Raw genomic sequence first — 18,101 nt, forward strand, 5'->3', positions numbered from 1 at the left:
GATTTTGTGACTTGTTTGTTTAATATGACCATGTAAATAAATTTATGACTTTAGAGCTAAAAAATCATGAATAACTAGTGCATATTTCCCACCACTCATGGAAGGCACAGGTGCTAGACGGAGTTCTGCAAAAAGAGTTGCACACCAAAGGGATCTTGGGTAGACATTCCAAAATCTTGTGAATTATTTGTATTTTTTTCCCTCTGGTGTTAACCTTAACAGAATAGCACAGTGTTAAAAGCCTGGGTTTTTAAGTTAATGAAAAGCCCAGCTTTGTCACTTTCACTTAACTGGATGTATGAAAGTTACTCTATCATTCTAAATTTCAGTTTCCTCTTCAGTAAAATGGGAGTAATAATAAATACATACCTCATATAACCTAAAAATAACTTCTTTATTGTTTGTTTCCATTTTTGTAATTGTATACTATCATAGAATAAATAGATGCACTAATTTTTTCTTATCTTTTAAAAAATGTAATATTTGGTTTATACAAAAGAATGTATGCAGTTATATATATATGTTCTCGTGTAAGCATACTAAGAAAATGAACAGGCGTGAGCTCGCCACTCAGGCTAGGAAGGATAATATGCCCACTAGTAGCTCAACTACCTGTGTGTTCTCCAGCTGAGTCCCCTTTCCTCTCGTTTCAGGTAACCATTAATTCTTGAGTTTTGAGTTCATCATTCCTTTGCCTTTTTATAAATAATAATACAAGTTATTTTATAATAAATACTTAGAATAAATACTATATGCGATATCTCTAAATAATGTATCATTTAGTTTTGTTTTCAGTTTCTATGTTAAAAAAAGTTATATATAGTCTTCTGCAGTTGATTTTTTTGCTCATTATGGTTCCAAAATTGATCCTTGTTACTGTGTTTAACTGTGGTGCATTTGTTTTCAATGCTGTATAACACTCCTTTGTGTGAATGCATCACTATTTGTTTATCCTGGTGTTTAGATAGTTTAATGTTTGCTCCTGTGAGCAGTGCTGCTGCTGTGCATGTGCCTGTGCATGTCTCCCAGTGCACATGTGCAGGAATTTCTCTGTGATGTTTGTGTAGAAATAGAATTTGGGGGCTTTAGGGTATTTGGATACTCAACTTTATAAGATAATGCTAACTTGTTTTCTAAAGTGGGTGTACCAGTTTAATGCCCACCAGCAGAGTATACGTGTTCCTATTGTTTCGCATCTTTTCCAGTGTTTGAAATCGTTAGACTTAATTTTGCCAACCTAGTGGGTATAAATAGTATCTCATTGGTGTTTCAATTTGTGTATCCCTGATTATTGGAAAGAGAGCAGCTCTTCATTTGTTTAAGGGTCACTTTTTCTTCCCTTTTGTGAAATTTCAGCTTGTGTCTTTTTGCCCAGTTATCTGTTAGGTTATTTATCTTTTTCGTGTTGGCTTGTAGGAATTCTTTATATATCCTGAATACTTATCCTTTGTTGGGTATATGTTAGGAATATCTTTTCTTAGTTCATAGCTTGTTTTTTGCTTTATTTGTGATTTTTTAAAAACCAGAAATTCTTATTTATTTTTCGTATTATCTTTATTATGCTTCCCACTCGTGACTACTGCTCCATTCACTGATAGAAACAGCCATCACTCCTGGCAGGCCCATCTCAGATGGCTGGGAAGCCAATACAAGCAAACATAAATAGGATTTCTCACAGAGACCTACTTTTAAAAATTGCTAACTCTCAGATCGCTACTTCAACCCACAGCACGTCTGACAACTCACATTTTTCAATGAGAGAGAACAGCTTCCAGCTCTGATCCAAACCAAGTCAGTCCACAGACAGAACCTCAGTTTAAGAAGTTCTTAATTCTAATGTAGTAGGATTTCAATATTTTCTTTTATGGTTAGCTAGAAAGATATTCTGTATTTTCTGCTGAAAGTTTCAGAAGTTTACCTTTCTCAGTTAAGTTGTTAAGACGTCTGGACTTTTCTGTCTGTGGTGTGAGGTAGGGATCCAATATCCTTTAATATTTCCTGTCCCGCACAGTGTTTTCATGGGAGTGGAAAGGAATGTAAGCATCCAGCCCCTTACACAGTTCCGGGCACATGCAAGGTACTCTCTAAAGTTTGTTTGTTGCTATTTTACCCTTAGTCATCTGTTTTTTCAGTTGATTGGTGCGTTCATTAGTGTTTGCATTTTAGGAAAGGCAGTTGAGGCAGGTTTGCATTGGTTAAGAAATCAACCTGGGAACCCCATACCCCAGCTCTGCCCTAGTATTGTCAGAGGCTTGATCTGTGAGTTTAATCAAAGAGTAAATCATAATTAACGAGTTAATTGACTTGAGCATTTATTTCCTTTTGGGTCTGGCTGGTGATTCAGAATTTCTTTGGCATCTTACCAAATATCTTCTTTCTCTGCCCTGAATAATCAGACTTTTATTACAAGGTTAATCTTTTTTTTTTTTTTTTTTTGAGGAAAATTAGCCCTGAGCTAGCTACTGCCAGTCCTCCTCTTTTTCCCGAGGAAGCCTGGCCCTGAGCTAACATCCATGCCCGTCTTCCTCTACTTTATATGTGGGATGCCTACCACAGCATGGCTTGACAAGCAGTGCCATGTCTGCAACCGGGATCTGAACCGGTGAACTCCAGGCTGCCGAGAAGCAGGACATGCGAACTTAACCACTATGCCACTGGGCCGTCCCCTACAAGGTTAATCTTATTCCTTTGGGATTCGCTTACTCAGCTCTATATTGCCATAGATGTATCCTCTAAATACATCAAGATAGGAGGTGGTGGCTTCAGCCATGGTGCTGGAAGTTCTCCTTAAGTTAATTCCTGCTTGAGTGTCTTGGACCAGATTGTATATGCTGCACAGAAAACTTGCTTTAGGGGCCTTTTTCAGTTTCTTAGCCATACTTTAGTGGAAAGGAGAGGCAGAGAAATACTTCTTGGAAAATTAAAACTGTTTAGCCACACTCCTGGGGGACATTGAGTGGACACAATGAAATCTGCAAAGTAACACATGAAACTTTATAAAGTGAGCATAAAAAGCACCATAAAAATTGAAGGAATTTTGTCAGTTATATGGCTGAGGATGACTGCCCATTTATTGCTCACCTGCGGTCACAGAGATTCACTCGGAGGCCACGGGGCTCCAGGGCAGAAGGTAGGTGGAACTGCAGGCTGCTGTTTGTAATAGGGAACAGTAAACCCAGTACCTGGGAGGTGAGCCTTCAGCCTGGGCTGTAAAGTTACACTCCATGCTTGGGACTTTTCAGAGATGCCCAACCACCTTGTGGAGGTAAGTTTGTCAACATCCTGGACTGTTTCCAGGGAGGTAGAAAGATGGAGAGCTTCATAATGAAGCATGATCCCTCTCTCTTTCTCTACCTATATGTTGTTCTCATGGACTTCTGGAATGGATTCTGTAGCAGATAGTGTTGGTGCCCTGCCTGGATCCCTCTTTACTGGACCAAAACCCCCAACCCTCAGCTGCTGCAGGATTAGTTGCTAACACCTCACACTGTATTGTTCACTGGAAGATTCTGCCTTGCCAGATAGGAGCCCCATAGCCTAGAGATGACTGGGAGGCAATACCTTGTCCTCCACCCTGGGGTGGCCTGTATCCAATGACTGACATCGTTGACTGATATCAATGACTGGGGTTATAAAACCCAGACCTTTGTCTCCAGGCAGCACAAAGTCTATAGTGCAGGTCACTCCAGCACTCTCTGTGGGATCAGACTGAGGCTGGCCTGTCTCAACCCCCATCTTTTCCTTTCCCATGCAGCTTCCTTATTCTTACAAGGTTCTCCTGAGGGCACTTTCTCAAGCAGTCATTTACACAGGAATCCCTACATCAGGCTCTTCTTCTAGAGAACACGACCTAAGACAGACTGCTTCTCTTCTCTGGCCTATCACACTGCTCAGTATATGGAGTGTTTATGTAGGAGTCCTCCCTGCCCCGTTAGGTTCTGCTGAGAGCTGGTTTCATGTGTTGTTTGTCTTTAGATCTCCACCAAACCTCCTAACGTCATGTCCCGCTCCTAGTACATGTGTGGTGCTGGTCAAAAGAATAACCCAGTGAGGGAAGGTGGCATATACAGAGGCTGAGAGGGGCCGGGAGGTGACTTCTGGTGTTGGTGTGGGATCTGGCATTGGTCATTTGGACGGTTACCCACAGGCAGGAAGTGGATGAAACGTGGTTCTCCCTTTGTGAGGAAGACAGCATTCGGATTTCCTACTGTTAGTGACTCGGTTGAAGCTGCCGTTGGCAGGTGAGCTGGGTGATGGAAGGTGCCGCTAACAAGAAGTCTCAATTTTTGCTTTTTACCTTTACCCCTCAAATATGCCTCCGCTGTAAATGTGTTGTTTTAAAGATTTTGGATGCCAGGCTCAGATATTCATAATGGAGCAGAGGGGTCAATGAGGCATCTAGGAGGATTTAAAAGAATTTATAAAGGGAAATGTGTCACATTTAGTACTGGGCCATACATTGAGTCCTTGACTGGGAGGAGAAGGAAGAAAGAGAAGCCTTGGTGATAACCAGCAGCCAATAATAGTTCTGGAATATTCAAAAGTATCCTGGCAAATCAGTACTTGAAGAAATACAGCCAGCACTTTTTTGCTCTGGGAATTCATTTGGCAGCAAGAAGTGTTAAAGGAAGAGCTTAGCATATATTCTCTGCTTCCTGATATTTAAGGAATTCATTTCACTTGCAATTTAACACTGGTCCATTTTCTTTCCCTTACAAAGGACAGGCGGTGCCCCTGTGAGATGTGGAAGATGGTGGGGGGCCGAACTCCTTCTCTTAAAGTTAACTTCTTAGCAATCCATCTAAAATGATTATGGAAAGTAAGAAATTGGGGTCAGCAGGGATCTTGGCAATAGGCAAGCAGCCAGATCCCTCTCGAGGGAGTTTGAGGTGTCTAGACTTGATGCTTTTGAACTCTTGGTACCTTTCCAGATAATTGTTTGGCTCCTGGCTACTTCTGTTGGAATTTACTCAGTTCAGAGAGGTTTGTTGGACTAACTCTCAGCTTGCCTTAAATCAACTGAAGAAGTGACCCCTTTTATATTCATCAAAGAGGCTTCTCTTTGCTCAGTATGCCTTCCCTGAGATTTATTTATTTACCCAAGATGACTTCCATTTTCCTTTTATCTTAGCTTTTGGAATAAGAGTTAGCGAGTCTGTTTGTCTTACTTTTCCTTTCTGTTTGCAGCAGATCGTGATACAGTACAGTCTCTTGTGTATGTGTAGTTACTGAAGTATTAAATATAAAATATTTACCTTTTTTCTTTTGAAGTTATTTTCCCTTAAATATTGATATTGTGAGTTTCCATCCCTATGTAGTTAACTTGAAGAGAAAACGTTTTTTGAGTATTTCATTCACCCATTGAACAAACGTTAATTGAATACTTGCCATCCCCAACTCCTGGCATATCCAGCAGTGAATAGCTTGCAGGCCTTGTCCTCTGGGTGTTCACATTCTGGTGAGGCAGATGGACAAGTAAATTTCAGAGTGGAAGGGGTTGTGGTATTAATAACCATGGGGAGCTGCAGGAGCCTGAGGGAGAGAGACGCAACCCAGTGTGGGGGATTGAGAAGACTGCCTTGAAGAAGTGACATCCACACTGAGTCTTGAAAGACTGTAGGAGTCGGCCATGTCAAGGGGTGTGGGGCTGTCCAAGCAAAGGGGGCCAGAGGTGAAAGAAGACATCATCTGTTTGGGAAAATATAGGAGCTTGAGTGTGAGAGCAGTGTAACCTCTGAGGGAAGGTGAGTGGAGAAGCTGTGAGTGTGGACATTGGAGAGCTAAGTAGGTATGACTTTCCAAAGGCTTTTGTCATGAGGTCAAGGAGCTGTCAGAAAAAAATTTAAGCAGGGTAATAACTTGATCAGATTTTAATTTTAGCAAGCTTACTCTAGTTACCAATAAATAAATGATCAATCAATCAATTAATCTATCTCTTTGAGGTATAATTACATACAGTAAAATGACCAGATCCTAGTCAATGGCCAGTTTGGTTGATGAGTTTTTTCTTTTTTTTTTTTAAAGTTGGCACCTGAGCTAACAACCGTTGCCAATCTTTTTTTTTTCCCCCCAAATCCCCCCAGTATATAGTTGTATATTTTAGTTGTGGGTCCTTCTAGTTGTGGCATGTGGGACGCCTCCTCAACGTGGCCTGACAAGCGGTCCCATGTCTGCTCCCAGCATCCGAACCGGCGAAACCCTGGGCGGCCGGAGTGGAGCATGGGGCCGGCGCCTGGTTGATGAGTTTTGATACTTGTATACGCTCATGTTACTACCCAAACCAGATATGGAACGTCTCCATTACCTCACATGTTCCTTTGCATTCAGTCGCCCAACCCCCACCTCCCTACAGCCACTTTCTGACTATTATCTCCAGTTATGTCTTTCTTGGATTTCATGTACATGGTGTCACACAGTAGGTGCTCTGTTGTGACTGGCTTTTTTCAGTCAACATAATTTGAAACTCATCCACATCATTGCATTTATAAGTAGTATCTCCTTTTTATTGTTGACCAGTATCCTATTGTATGCATGAACCACAGTTTGTCTTTCCATTCTTCTGTTGATGGACATTTGGGTTATTTTTAGTTTTTCGCTTTGATGAATAAAGGTGCTGTAAACATTCTTATACAGGTCTTTTTCTGTGGACATATATTTTCATTTCTCTTGGGCAAATAATAATGGGATTGCTGGTCTGGCTGTTTTCTAAAGACTTTCTTGGAATTCAAGAGCTGGGAACAGGGGGGCCATGATGTACAATCCAACTGAGAGATGAAATTGTTTAGAAATAAGGTAATTTCATACTGGAGGTGGACAACAGTGAAAAAAATCCCTTTAATGAGAAGTTTAATTGACAGGACTCAGTGATGGACAAGATGGAGACAAGTGAAGAAAAAGGATCGCTGGACGTGAGAATGATGGCAGTGTTTTCCCCTGAGCCGGGGAACCAGGAGGTGCAGGGTTGCCGGGGATGGTAACAGGTTTAGTTTGGGACAGTTGAGTTTGAGATGCTTGCAGGCAGGAGAGAGGAACAGGAGGCAGTTGGTTCCATGAATCGGAGGCCAGAAAAGAGATCCTGGCCTGCATGGAGCAGGCAGTGGTCACCATGGAGAAGGTAATGGAGGCCATGGGAGTGGAGGAGATCACCAAGAAGGGGAGAAAGATCCACAGCCTGTGAGAAGATGTTTATGACTCATCATCCTCTGCAGCATTTGGTTTCAGAGTATATCAAAGAACTACTAAATGTCAGTAAGATGTGGGTAAATAATCTAATAGGTAATGGGCAAATGATAAAATGAGGCTCCTCAGAGGAGAAAGAACAAGAATAGCCATTAAACTCATTAAGCTTTGTCCACCTTACTAGTCATGAGAGAAATGTAATTAAAACCATAACTACAGGGGCCAGCCCGGTGGCACAGCGGTTAAGTGCGCATGTTCTGCTTCGGTGGCCTAGGGTTTGCCGGTTCGGATCCCGGGTGTGGACATGGCACTGCTTGGCAAGCCATGCTGTGGCAGGCGTCCCACATATAAAGTGGAGGAAGATGGGCACAGATGTTAGCTCATGGCCAGTCTTCCTCAGTAAAAAGAGGAGGATTGGCAGCAGATGTTAACTCAGGGCTAATCTTCCTCAAAAAACAACAGCAAAAAGATATACTCATTTAAAAAAAAAAAAACCCATAACAACATACTATTCCACACCCTTTAGACTGGCAAAAACAATAAATTCTCAGCAACAAAGGATGGCAAGGATGGGAAGCCGTCCTTCGGGGACTCATACGCTGCTGCTAAGAGTGCAAACGAGTACAAGCTTTTTGTACTCATTTTTTTTAATGCAAATTGTGTTTTATGCAAATTGTGTAAAACAAGTTGTTTTGTGCAATACTATTAGTGAACATACTCTATAGGAGGGCAGTAATTCTACTTCTGAGCATATATCCAAGTAGATCTGTCACACATTTGCACCAGGTTATGTGCACACAAAGGTTTACAGCAGCCTTGTTTATATGCACACAAATATGGAGACAGCCCAGGTGTCCATCAACAGAAGAATGAATAAATGAATAAATTGTAGTATAGTCATTCCGTGGAATACTGTACAGCAGTGAAAATGAATGCCCTTGAACAGCAGGTACCAACGTGGATGAATCTCACAAATATAATGTTCAGAAAAAAGCAGGTTGCAGAAGCATATGTATAACATGATACTCTCAAAGCATTTTAAATCAACCAAAATAGTATTAATATTGTTTAAGGACCCACATCCAAACAGAGTAAAAATGCCAAATTAGAGTTGTGGTTTCGTCTGGGAGTATGGGAGGGGTGGCTAGCAGGGCTTGCTCATCTGGTTGATGATGCTTTGTTTTCTTGAGCAGGTGCTGAGTACGTGAATGTTCATTGTCCGTCTCTTTATGCCTTTTCGCATCGTTGAATGATTTCAAAAGAGAGGGAGCTGAGGACAGAGTCTTGGGAGCACCAGTGTGTAAGGCAGTGGGATTTAAAGTGTTTTGACTCTGACCCACAGAAAGAAACATTTTATATTCCTCTTATACACATGTATACAAATACAGACCAGACAGAGATAAAAGTTTCATGAAACATCTTTGTCTTCTCTTAGGAGATAGTCTTTGGTAGTTTCTATTTTATTTCATTTCATTTAAAAAATATATTGATTGTGACCCTCTGAGTCAGTGGTTCCCAACCAGGAAGGATGCTAGTTTGACAATGTCTGGAGACATTTTTGATCATCGTTACTGGCAGCTAGGGAGTAGATGCCAGGGATGCTGGTAAACAGCTTATGAAGCATAGGACAGCCCCCTCCCCCCCCACGACAAAGAATTATGCAGCCCGCAATGTCAGTAAAGCCAAGGTTGAGAAACCCTGCTTTAAGCTGATTTCCTGACGTAAGTTGAAGACTTACAGTTTGAAAAGCAGTGACGTAAGGCAGGGGGAAATGGTTGGCTAGCCAGATAGAAGGAAAACCAGGCGTGTGTGTGGTAATAGGAGGCTGAGGGAGGAAGTTCCAGAGGAAGTAAAGCGTGGTCTGAGATGTGTTCTGGAGTTTGGAAGCTAAGACTGGGGTGGTGCTCAGGTGACTGCAGCTAGCGGGGTTTCGCTGGAGGTGTGGGGAAGGAAACCAGTATTAATGGAGTGGAGTGACAAGAGGGGAGAGATGTCTCAAGAAGCTTGGCTGTGAGGAAAAGGAAGAGAATCATAGCTAAAGGAGGCTGTAGGTTTGAGGCAGGAATTTTATTTTTCAAGATGGTAGAGTCTTGGCACATTAAATGATGATGGAAGTGAGCTGGTAGAGAGGAAAGTTTGAAGTGTAAGAGAAGGTTACCTGAGTGGAGCTGGTGCCTGGGAAGTCAAGAGTCCTGAGCAGTGCTGCATGTTGGCTTGAGGAAGGAAGAAAAAGGAAGGATACAGATATAGGTGAGTTTGGGGGTGAACAGGAGGTTGAAGGCGTTTTTGCTTCATTGTCTGTGAAGTGGGAGGTGAGGTCATTTTCGGAGAGAGGAGGGGGAGGTGATGGGCTCTGAGATTTAAGTCAAGTGGAGGAGGTTTGAAATAGGCTTTCAGGGGACTGGGAGAAGAGCTGAGCAGATTTGCTGGGCTGCTCTGAGGGCATCTTGAGAATGGAGACCATGAATCTGTTATGACATCAGCTTTAGCGGATGTGTGGTTTTCTCCTTGGTATTGAGTGTCCTGGAGACAGAAACAGAGGGGCAACAGGTAGAAGGATCTGGGGTTGGAATTTCATTGGATGGGTGTATATGAGAGTGCAAGGGAGTTGAGAGCATTGGCCAGTAAGTAATTGATGAAGGATGAAAGAGAAAAGAGGTGAAGACAGAGGACTGTCAGAGAAGTAGACCATAGAGGGATTGGCAAAGTGGAGCATCAGATGAAATGGAAGAGTTGGTGTAGTGGGAGAAGCTGTGAGAGAGATCCGAAGGGGAAGGAGTTTATAGAGGATAAAAGGAAGTAGAGTGAGATGTTTGGAGGTACTTCAGAGGTGGAGCAGTTCTGAGTGGTGATGGAAATGTCCAGGATGGATCTTTGAGACAAAGGCAGTAACACAGAGAAGGAGCTTATAGAATGAGGACAAGGACCTGACTATACAGTGTGCTTGGTGAATTCTAAGGTCATTCAGAATGACAGCCGGACTTGGTATCTCAAGCAAGACTGAGCCAGGTGACAAGGTCTTCAATGAGTGGGAAAGGATGACTGGTAGTGGTAGATGGAAGTTCTTGCAAGGGTGGAGGATTCTTACTTTGGCTTTGGAGAATAAGAAGAGGCTACAATGTGTTTCCATCAAAAGTTCCAGTTTTAGCCAAGACAGGAAGAGAAGTTGGCGTAAGAGGTGGTTCTAAGGGGTATAGTAGAAAGGTGGTATAGGAGGATGGGGATCAGGATGGAGATGTGGGTGTAAGATTATGGGAAAGGACGGGTTGGGGGCAGGAGGGAACTTAGACTTGGGATAGGGCTGAGAGGCATGATGGAGGTGAGTAGATATAGAGTAGCCGAGTTCCTTTGGCTCTCCTGGTGGTTGGGAGGATCCAGTCTTCTCTCTGGAAGCAATCTGGGAAGGGGTCTGCTGAACCCAGTGATGCTGTCCAAATTTCTGACTTGGAGCGAGTTGGCTGTACCTTCTGTTTTGTGAATGATGACAGCCTCTAAAGAGAATGGAGAGTCTGAATAGCTGGGAGTTGGCACTAAAAGGCCTTTTATGGCATCTGAATGTTTCATGGTCCTTTGACTTTCTGGAGGACTGTCTACTGGAGAAGTGAATATTCTCAACTGCTTTTTTTCTGGAAAACAGAAGGATAAAAAGACCCCGTGGGGCTCAGTTCCATTCAGTGCCCTCATAAAATGGTGTGATAAGCCATGTCTGGTTTTTTAAAGTCAGCAATGAATAAACCTTTCCTGTTAGAGAGCATGGCATTCCGTTGGGGAGTTTAAATACAGTTTCCTTTGATGGCTTAAATGAAGTGTTGCCTTTTTTCATGAAAGTTTTATATATTTGACCTATTTAAATTTTTTCTGCAGGAAATAAAAGATGGCATTTTCTTAATTCCCTTCCAAAAAAGAGAAGCATTGGATTTTTGGGCACACATAGGAAATACCTATGTGTGCTGTAGAAATGGATGTGTTTGGAAATGTGAACCCCGCACCCCCCTTTTTTAACTATCAAAGTGAATTAAAAGAAGTGAATATTTTAATGGAACTGGATATGATGAATGGCTTTTTGGGAAAGATTTAGTATCAAAATGAAAAATTATGTTTTGATTATTTTCCCTATTTTTTCCTGAAAATGTGAACATTTCTTCTTGAAACTAATAGTGGCATCTGTAACAGCATTTAATTAACAGCAGCATCTATGAGGTGTCAAATAATGATGGTTGAAAAGATTGCGTAAAAAATAGACAGGAAGGGCTGACTCAGTAAATAAATGCAAAGCCACAAATTGTTTTGGTACTATAATAAGAAAATGGGAGAAGACAGACAAGTATTAAAGCATGAGTAGCTGAACCAAAGGATGTGTGAAGCCTTAGAAAAACTCTGGAATGGACATTTAAAGGCCAGATTGAAATGTGAGAGTGGAGGAAAGTTACATAAAGAAGTGACAGTTCTGGAGTTGAGAAGGGATGATGAAGAGGGAGTGAGGCTTGCTAGCCTGGCAGCCTATAAAGGCATAAAGGGAAAAGAGAAATGATTTTTCTCACTGCAATTGTGATTTTATATAAAGAGTGAAAACACGTCAGATCCTGATTGTAGAATTCTGTTATCGCTTCAGTAATTTTATCTCCAGAGCCTTTTGTTTAAATGCAACATATTCCCTTTACCTTTCCAAGTAGGAAAACAGACTCTTGCATAAGAGCAGACTTTTTCTTCTTTTAGTTTCCAAAGCGGTATTTCCCAAGATATGTTTCACCGAATGGTGTTCCAACATGCTGTTCAAAGGAAATAAGGAATTTTGTGTTCAAATAAGTTTGAGAAGTGCTGTGTTAAAAAAAGGTGAACAGGCTTATTTACTGCACAGTTTCTCAGAGCCCTTAATATCAAATATGCATTTTGAATTTCTGTCATAAATGAGATGGACCCTCTAAAGTGCTGAACATTCAGCCTCTCGTTTCTTTTTGGAAATCTGGTTTTGCTCTAGGTGGCAATGTACCTAGTTGAAAATTCTCACCTCTCCAGACTTGTTTGCTGCTAGAAGTGACCCAGCACTGACCAACGGGATCTAAGTTGATTATTTATTTATTTCAGTAACATTGGTTTATAACGTTATATAAATTTCAGGTGTATATCGTAATGTATTTTGAATTCTGTGTAGATTATATCGTGTTCCCCATCCAAAGACTAATTACAGTCCATCCCCACACACATGCACCTAATCACCCCTTTTGCCCTCCTCCCTCCCCCTTCCCCACCGGTAACCGCTAATCCAATCTCTGTTGCTATGTTTTTGTTTGTCGTTATTTTTATCTTCTACTTACGAGTGAGATCATATGGTATTTGACTTTCTCCCTCTGACTTATTTCACTTCGAATAATACCCTCAAGGTTTTATGTTTTGATTATTTTCCCTATTTTCCCCCCAAAATGTGAACATTTCTTCTTGAAAGTAATAGTAGCATCTGTAACAGCATTTAATCAACAGCAGTTAATCCATGTTGTCACAAATGGCCGGATTTCATCATTTCTTATGGCTGAGTAGTATTCCATTGTGTCTATATACCACATCTTCTTTATCCGTTCATCCCTTGATGGGCACCTAGGTTGCTTCTGCTAGTGCTTCCTTGATAAACAGGATCGAAGGAGGCTGGCACATTCTTTTGTCATTGCCCTTTCTCCTGCCTGAGGGAGTTGTAACCGGCTTGCACCAGGAAAACAAAAGCCACATGCTAAGAGTTGCAAATCAGAAAAATGGAAGGAGTTCTCTCTGGCTTGGTGAAGCTACTCTACCAGCCTTGGACGCTCCATTTTTGGACTGATTGTTCTAGTAGAAAAATAAAGCCCTATTTGGTCAGACTATTGTAGTCGAGTTTCTTTTACGTGCAGCCGAATGCAGTCCTCATTTACACGAGGGCGATGTAGTAAGCAGTAATTGAACTTGTTTTAACTGTGGAAATTTGTTTTGTTTTTGAAACTGTGTAGAAGACTTTTTGGGAAATGGTGTCTAAAGAATATGAATAGAAAGATAGTCATATGTATTTAGTCCTTTTTCTGCAAGTATGAATTTTCTCATGTTCTTTGACTGTAGAATTAGGGTTTTGAATTTTGGTCTTTTTCTTCTAGTCTTATCTCTTCCTCTCATATGAGATATTTTTGCTTTTTTTTTTTTTATAAAAAAACTGAAATTTTTTTATGCCTCTTACCAAAGCACTTTACACATGCCAGTTTTTTAAAAAACTGAGATGGTTTTATTAGCCTATTCATGCCTTCCTTACACACTGGAATTGTTCTCAAAATCTGTAGGGGAATTGACTCAGATGTACATTTATTTCTATCACAATATCAGAGATGTTTAGTTTGTTTTGAATGATTTTATTCTTGACTGGCACTTAACACTTTTTCTTCTTCTTTCTTATAAAATTAATCTTCTGTAAACCAACGCCTAAATGTCCTACGGAAGCTCTTCATGTGAATGATTTTTGTAAAGTTGGAATTCTTTTGTAATTTGATTGAAAACCCCATTATTGCTGTCTTTCTGTAAGTTGGGTTTTCCTAGTTTTTTTCTCTTTTTTTTATAGTGTTAGGCTCAATTCTTTGATAAAAGAATTTTCAGATCTTGCTTTTTTTTTTTTAAAGGACATTTAAGTTATATTTTAGGTCTCTAGTAGAATATAAAATCAGAATGTTGAAGGGGACCTCTCAGCAAATGAGTCTTAACTTCTTCATTTTATGGCTGAAGGGACTGAGAACGTCCTAAGGCCTCAGTGTTGAGCCACATGATGGCAGAACTGGGGCTCCATCCCGGGAACTCAGCTCAGTCTGGTGATGGCCTGACAATAACAGTGTAGGAAGTTATGCAGTTCATTTCACTCATCTGGCCTCAGTTTCTCCATCAGTAAAACGAGTAACTTCTCATTTGCCCAACTCACAGTAAAATCTCTAAACTATTTTGAGTTAGGTACTTGGAGTTGAAAACTTTTCCTGGTGTGCCATATTTTTTGGAAAAAATGACATTTGGCTTCAGGAAAGTTTATATTTTTAAAATTCAGGTTTATTGCAGTGCATAAAATTCAGTGTTTTCATGTGTGTTTCAATGAGTTTTGACAAATGTATGTGGTTTGTGAAACCACCACCACAAATAAGGCAGAATATTTCCATCATTCTAAAAAATTCGAGAAATTCATTTTCTTTGATTAATATGAAATAATAATTTTGGTGGTACAATTCCAATTACTTACATGCAGATTACTTGTAGCAATATATACATATTTTTTCTGCTTTATCTCCCCAAACCCCCCCCCGTACATAGTTGTATATCTTAGTTGCAGGTCCTTCTAGTTGTGGGATGTGGGACGCCGCCTCAACGTGGCCTGATGAGCGGTGCCATGTCCGCGCCCAGGATCCGAACCTTGGGCCGCCGCAGCTGAGCGTGTGAACTTAACCACTCGGCCACCGAGCCGGCCCCCTTTTTTTTTTTTCTCTGCTTTAGCAATATTTTTTTAAGTACAAGATGTTTGTTCCTTTTCTAGCTCCTTTTTGGATTGCCAGTCTGTGTTTATTCAGGGAAGGTCAACTAATGTTTTTTTTCTTATTGAGGTATAATTGACATATAATATTAGTTTTGGGCATACAGCATAATGATTTGATGTTTGTATATATTGTGAAATGATCAATACAATAAGTCTAGTTAACATCCATCATTTTACATAGCTACAAAAAGTTTTTTTCTTGTCATGAGAACTTTTAAAATCTGCTGTCTTAGCAACTTTCAAATATGCAATATATTATTAATACAGCCCTGTGCTGTACATTACATACCCATGACCTGTTTATTTCGTAACTGGAAGTTCGTGCCTTTTGACCTCCTTTGTGTATTTCTCCCACTGCCCACCTCCTGCCTCTGGCAACCACCAATCTGTTCTCTGTATCTTTGAGCTTGGTTTTTTATTGTTGTTTTTTAAATTCCACACATAAGTGAGATCATATGGTATTTGTCTTTCCCTGTCTGACTTATTTCACTTAGCCTAATGCCCAGAAGATCCATCCATGTTGTGGCAAATGGCAAGATTTCATTCTTTTTTATGGCGGAATAGTATTCTATTGTGTATATGTACCATGTCTTCTTTATCCATTCATTCATTGAAGGATACCTGGGTTGTTTCCATATCTTGGCTATTGAAAATAATGCTATAATGAACACGGGGATGCATATATCTTTTCAAATTCATGTTTTTGTTTTCTTTGGATAAATACCTGGAAGTAGATGGCTGGATCATATGGTAGTTCTATTTTTAATTTTTTGAGGAATCTCCATACTGTTTTCCATAGTGGCTGCACCAGTTTGCATTCCCACCAACAGTGTGCAAGGGTTCCCTTTTCTCCCCATCCTCACCAACACTTGTTATTTATTGTCTTTTTGATAGTAGCCATTCTGACAGGTGTGAGGTGGTATCTCATTGCAGTTTTGATTTGCATTTCCCTGATGATTAGTGACGTTGAGCATCTTTCATGTACCTGTGGGCCATCTGTATGCCTTCTTTGGTAAAATGTCTGTTCAGATCCTCTGCCCATTTTTAATTGGCATGTTTGGTTTTTTTGCTGTTGAGTTATGTGAGTTCTTCAAATATGTTGGATAGTAGCCCATTATCAGATACTAGATACGCAAATATTTTCTCCCATTCATTAGGTTGCCCTTTCATTTTGTTGATGATTTCCTTTGCTGTGCTTTCTTTTTTTTTTTTTTTTTTAAAGATTTTATTTTTTCCTTTTTCTCCCCAAAGCCCCCCGGTACATAGTTGTGTATTCTTCGTTGTGGGTTCCTCTAGTTGTGTCATGTGGGACGCTGCCTCAGCGTGGTCTGACGAGCAGTGCCATGTCCGCGCCCAGGATTCGAACCGACGAAACACTGGTCCGCCTGCAGCAGAGCGCACGAACTTAACCACTCGGCCACGGGGCCAGCCCCTGCTGTGCTTTCTATATATAATATCATGTCATCTGCAAATAGTGACAGTTTTCCTTTTCCTTTCCAATTTGGATGACTTTTCTTTCTTTTTCTTGCCTAATTGTTCTTGCTAGAACTTCCAGTACTAGGTTGAACAAAGGTGGTGAGAGTGGACACCCTTGTCTTGTTCTTGATCTTCAAGGAAAGACTTTCAGCTTTTCACCATTGAGTACGATGTTAGCTATGGGCTTGTCATATATGGCCTTTATTATGTTGAAGTAGGTTCCCTCCATACCCACTTTGTTGAGAGTTTTTATCGTAAATGGATTTTGAATTTTGTCAAATGCTTTTTCTGCATCTAATGTTCAATTCCTTCACAAATAATAACAAATAATCCTTACCTATTGAGTACTATGTGCCAGACATGCTGAGTACTTTACATGCAATATCTAATTTAACCTTCCCCTAAATACTATCAATGAATTGTTATGGATCTCACAATTGCAAATAAGGATGCTGATCGTTAGAGAGGTTAAAAAAAAAATCATTCTAGTCACTTCCTAAATTGATTATTCAGCTTAAGTGATGGAATGGGGTAGAGTGGTCAGTTTTGGTTTTTTCTCTTCTTGTTAACCATGTGCAGTTTTATGACACAAAACTCTACTACAAAGAACTTGTAAAAACTTTACAACAAGATTGTTCCAAAATCTTGTAATTAGGAACCAGTTGTAATTTGTCTGCATGGTCCTAATAATCCTATCCAGAAGTCAAAGGCCTGGTGTTTTCAGGTATAGTACAGCTCCTGCAGTAATTCTGGAGGAATCTGGGGGGGAAAAACACAATACTCTCATTTCCTGTAATAAGAATACTTTTTGTTTATGCAGATTTTAAAAAATCTTAATATTTTGTGGCTATTTAAACAATTCACATATTGTTTTCATGAAAGATGTTAAACTTTTGATTCGCTACTTTTTGCTGACACCAAAAAAATTTTTTCACAAAGAAGATAAAGACTAAAACATCTTTAAACTGATATTAAATAGCCTCTTAATGATATTGAGAGCTTGTAATGTCCTTTAATAGTATTCAGGTAGAAGAAAGAGTGATAGGTAAGAATTCAGAAGACTGGACTTATTTTTATTGTATGCAATTTAAAACACTTTACTGATTTTTGTGTGGGTTTAGAAAGATGAAGTGTTTATTAAGTTTAAATCATGGGGGAAGCTGAAGTCCAGATCAATGAAATAAATTGTATAACTTTTACATTGTTATTGTTAAGGCCATTATCAGAACAAGCAGCATCAGATACTTAAGCTTCTGTTTCCCGTTTGAAATGAATGAAGTCAGGTCACTTAGGATGTTGAACTTGAGGCACTGTCATCTTGAAGGTGAGGAAAGTGCCTAAGCTAAGCAGGGAGATTGAGAGATAGAGATGGAGGTGGAAATGAGAACGTTTGGAGTTGAAAACTGGAGTGAAGTGGACTATTTTAGAATAAACTTTCGTCATCGGTAAATAACAGTATTTGGTTTTCTTAAACTTCTTTTCCATCAAGCTGCTTGAATGAGAGACCATGCTTTTCATTTTCATTTTTTAGTATAATATAATCAGATATTTAAATTCTGTAAATTATATGTAATATTTTTTGTTGTGTGTTCATTTATTCAAAGAACATTTCTTGAGTACTTTCTATGTGCAAGATGCCATACTAAGAGTTTTTGAAAATAAAAGATGGATTAGACAACAATTGGTCTTTAAGAAATTTCTCGTATAACTGGAAAGTTAAGAAATGTTCACGAAACACCCTCGGGAAATAGAACTAGAAAGGTAGATTGGACCTGAATGCCAAGTTGAGGAGTGCAGAGTTCTGTGGACAGTCAGCATACACTGATGCATAGAGGAGGGGCGTCATCAGACGTAGGGGAAGCTGATCTCCTTAGAGAGAGAGGACTCTGGTGGTGGAGTTAGGTGCATTCTTAAGGGAGAGGGA

General features: G+C 40.1%; 1 protein-coding gene across 3 annotated transcripts in view; it reads left to right on the forward strand.

Annotated features, from left to right (window-relative positions):
• OSBPL10 (oxysterol binding protein like 10) overlaps window positions 1-18,101 on the forward strand; it is a 291,181-nt gene that overhangs the window by 35,322 nt on the left and 237,758 nt on the right. The gene's annotated exons all lie outside the window — the stretch shown is intronic.

This window comes from Equus asinus, chromosome 21 (assembly GCF_041296235.1).
Source record: "Equus asinus isolate D_3611 breed Donkey chromosome 21, EquAss-T2T_v2, whole genome shotgun sequence".
Classification (NCBI taxonomy): Eukaryota; Metazoa; Chordata; class Mammalia; order Perissodactyla; family Equidae; genus Equus; species Equus asinus.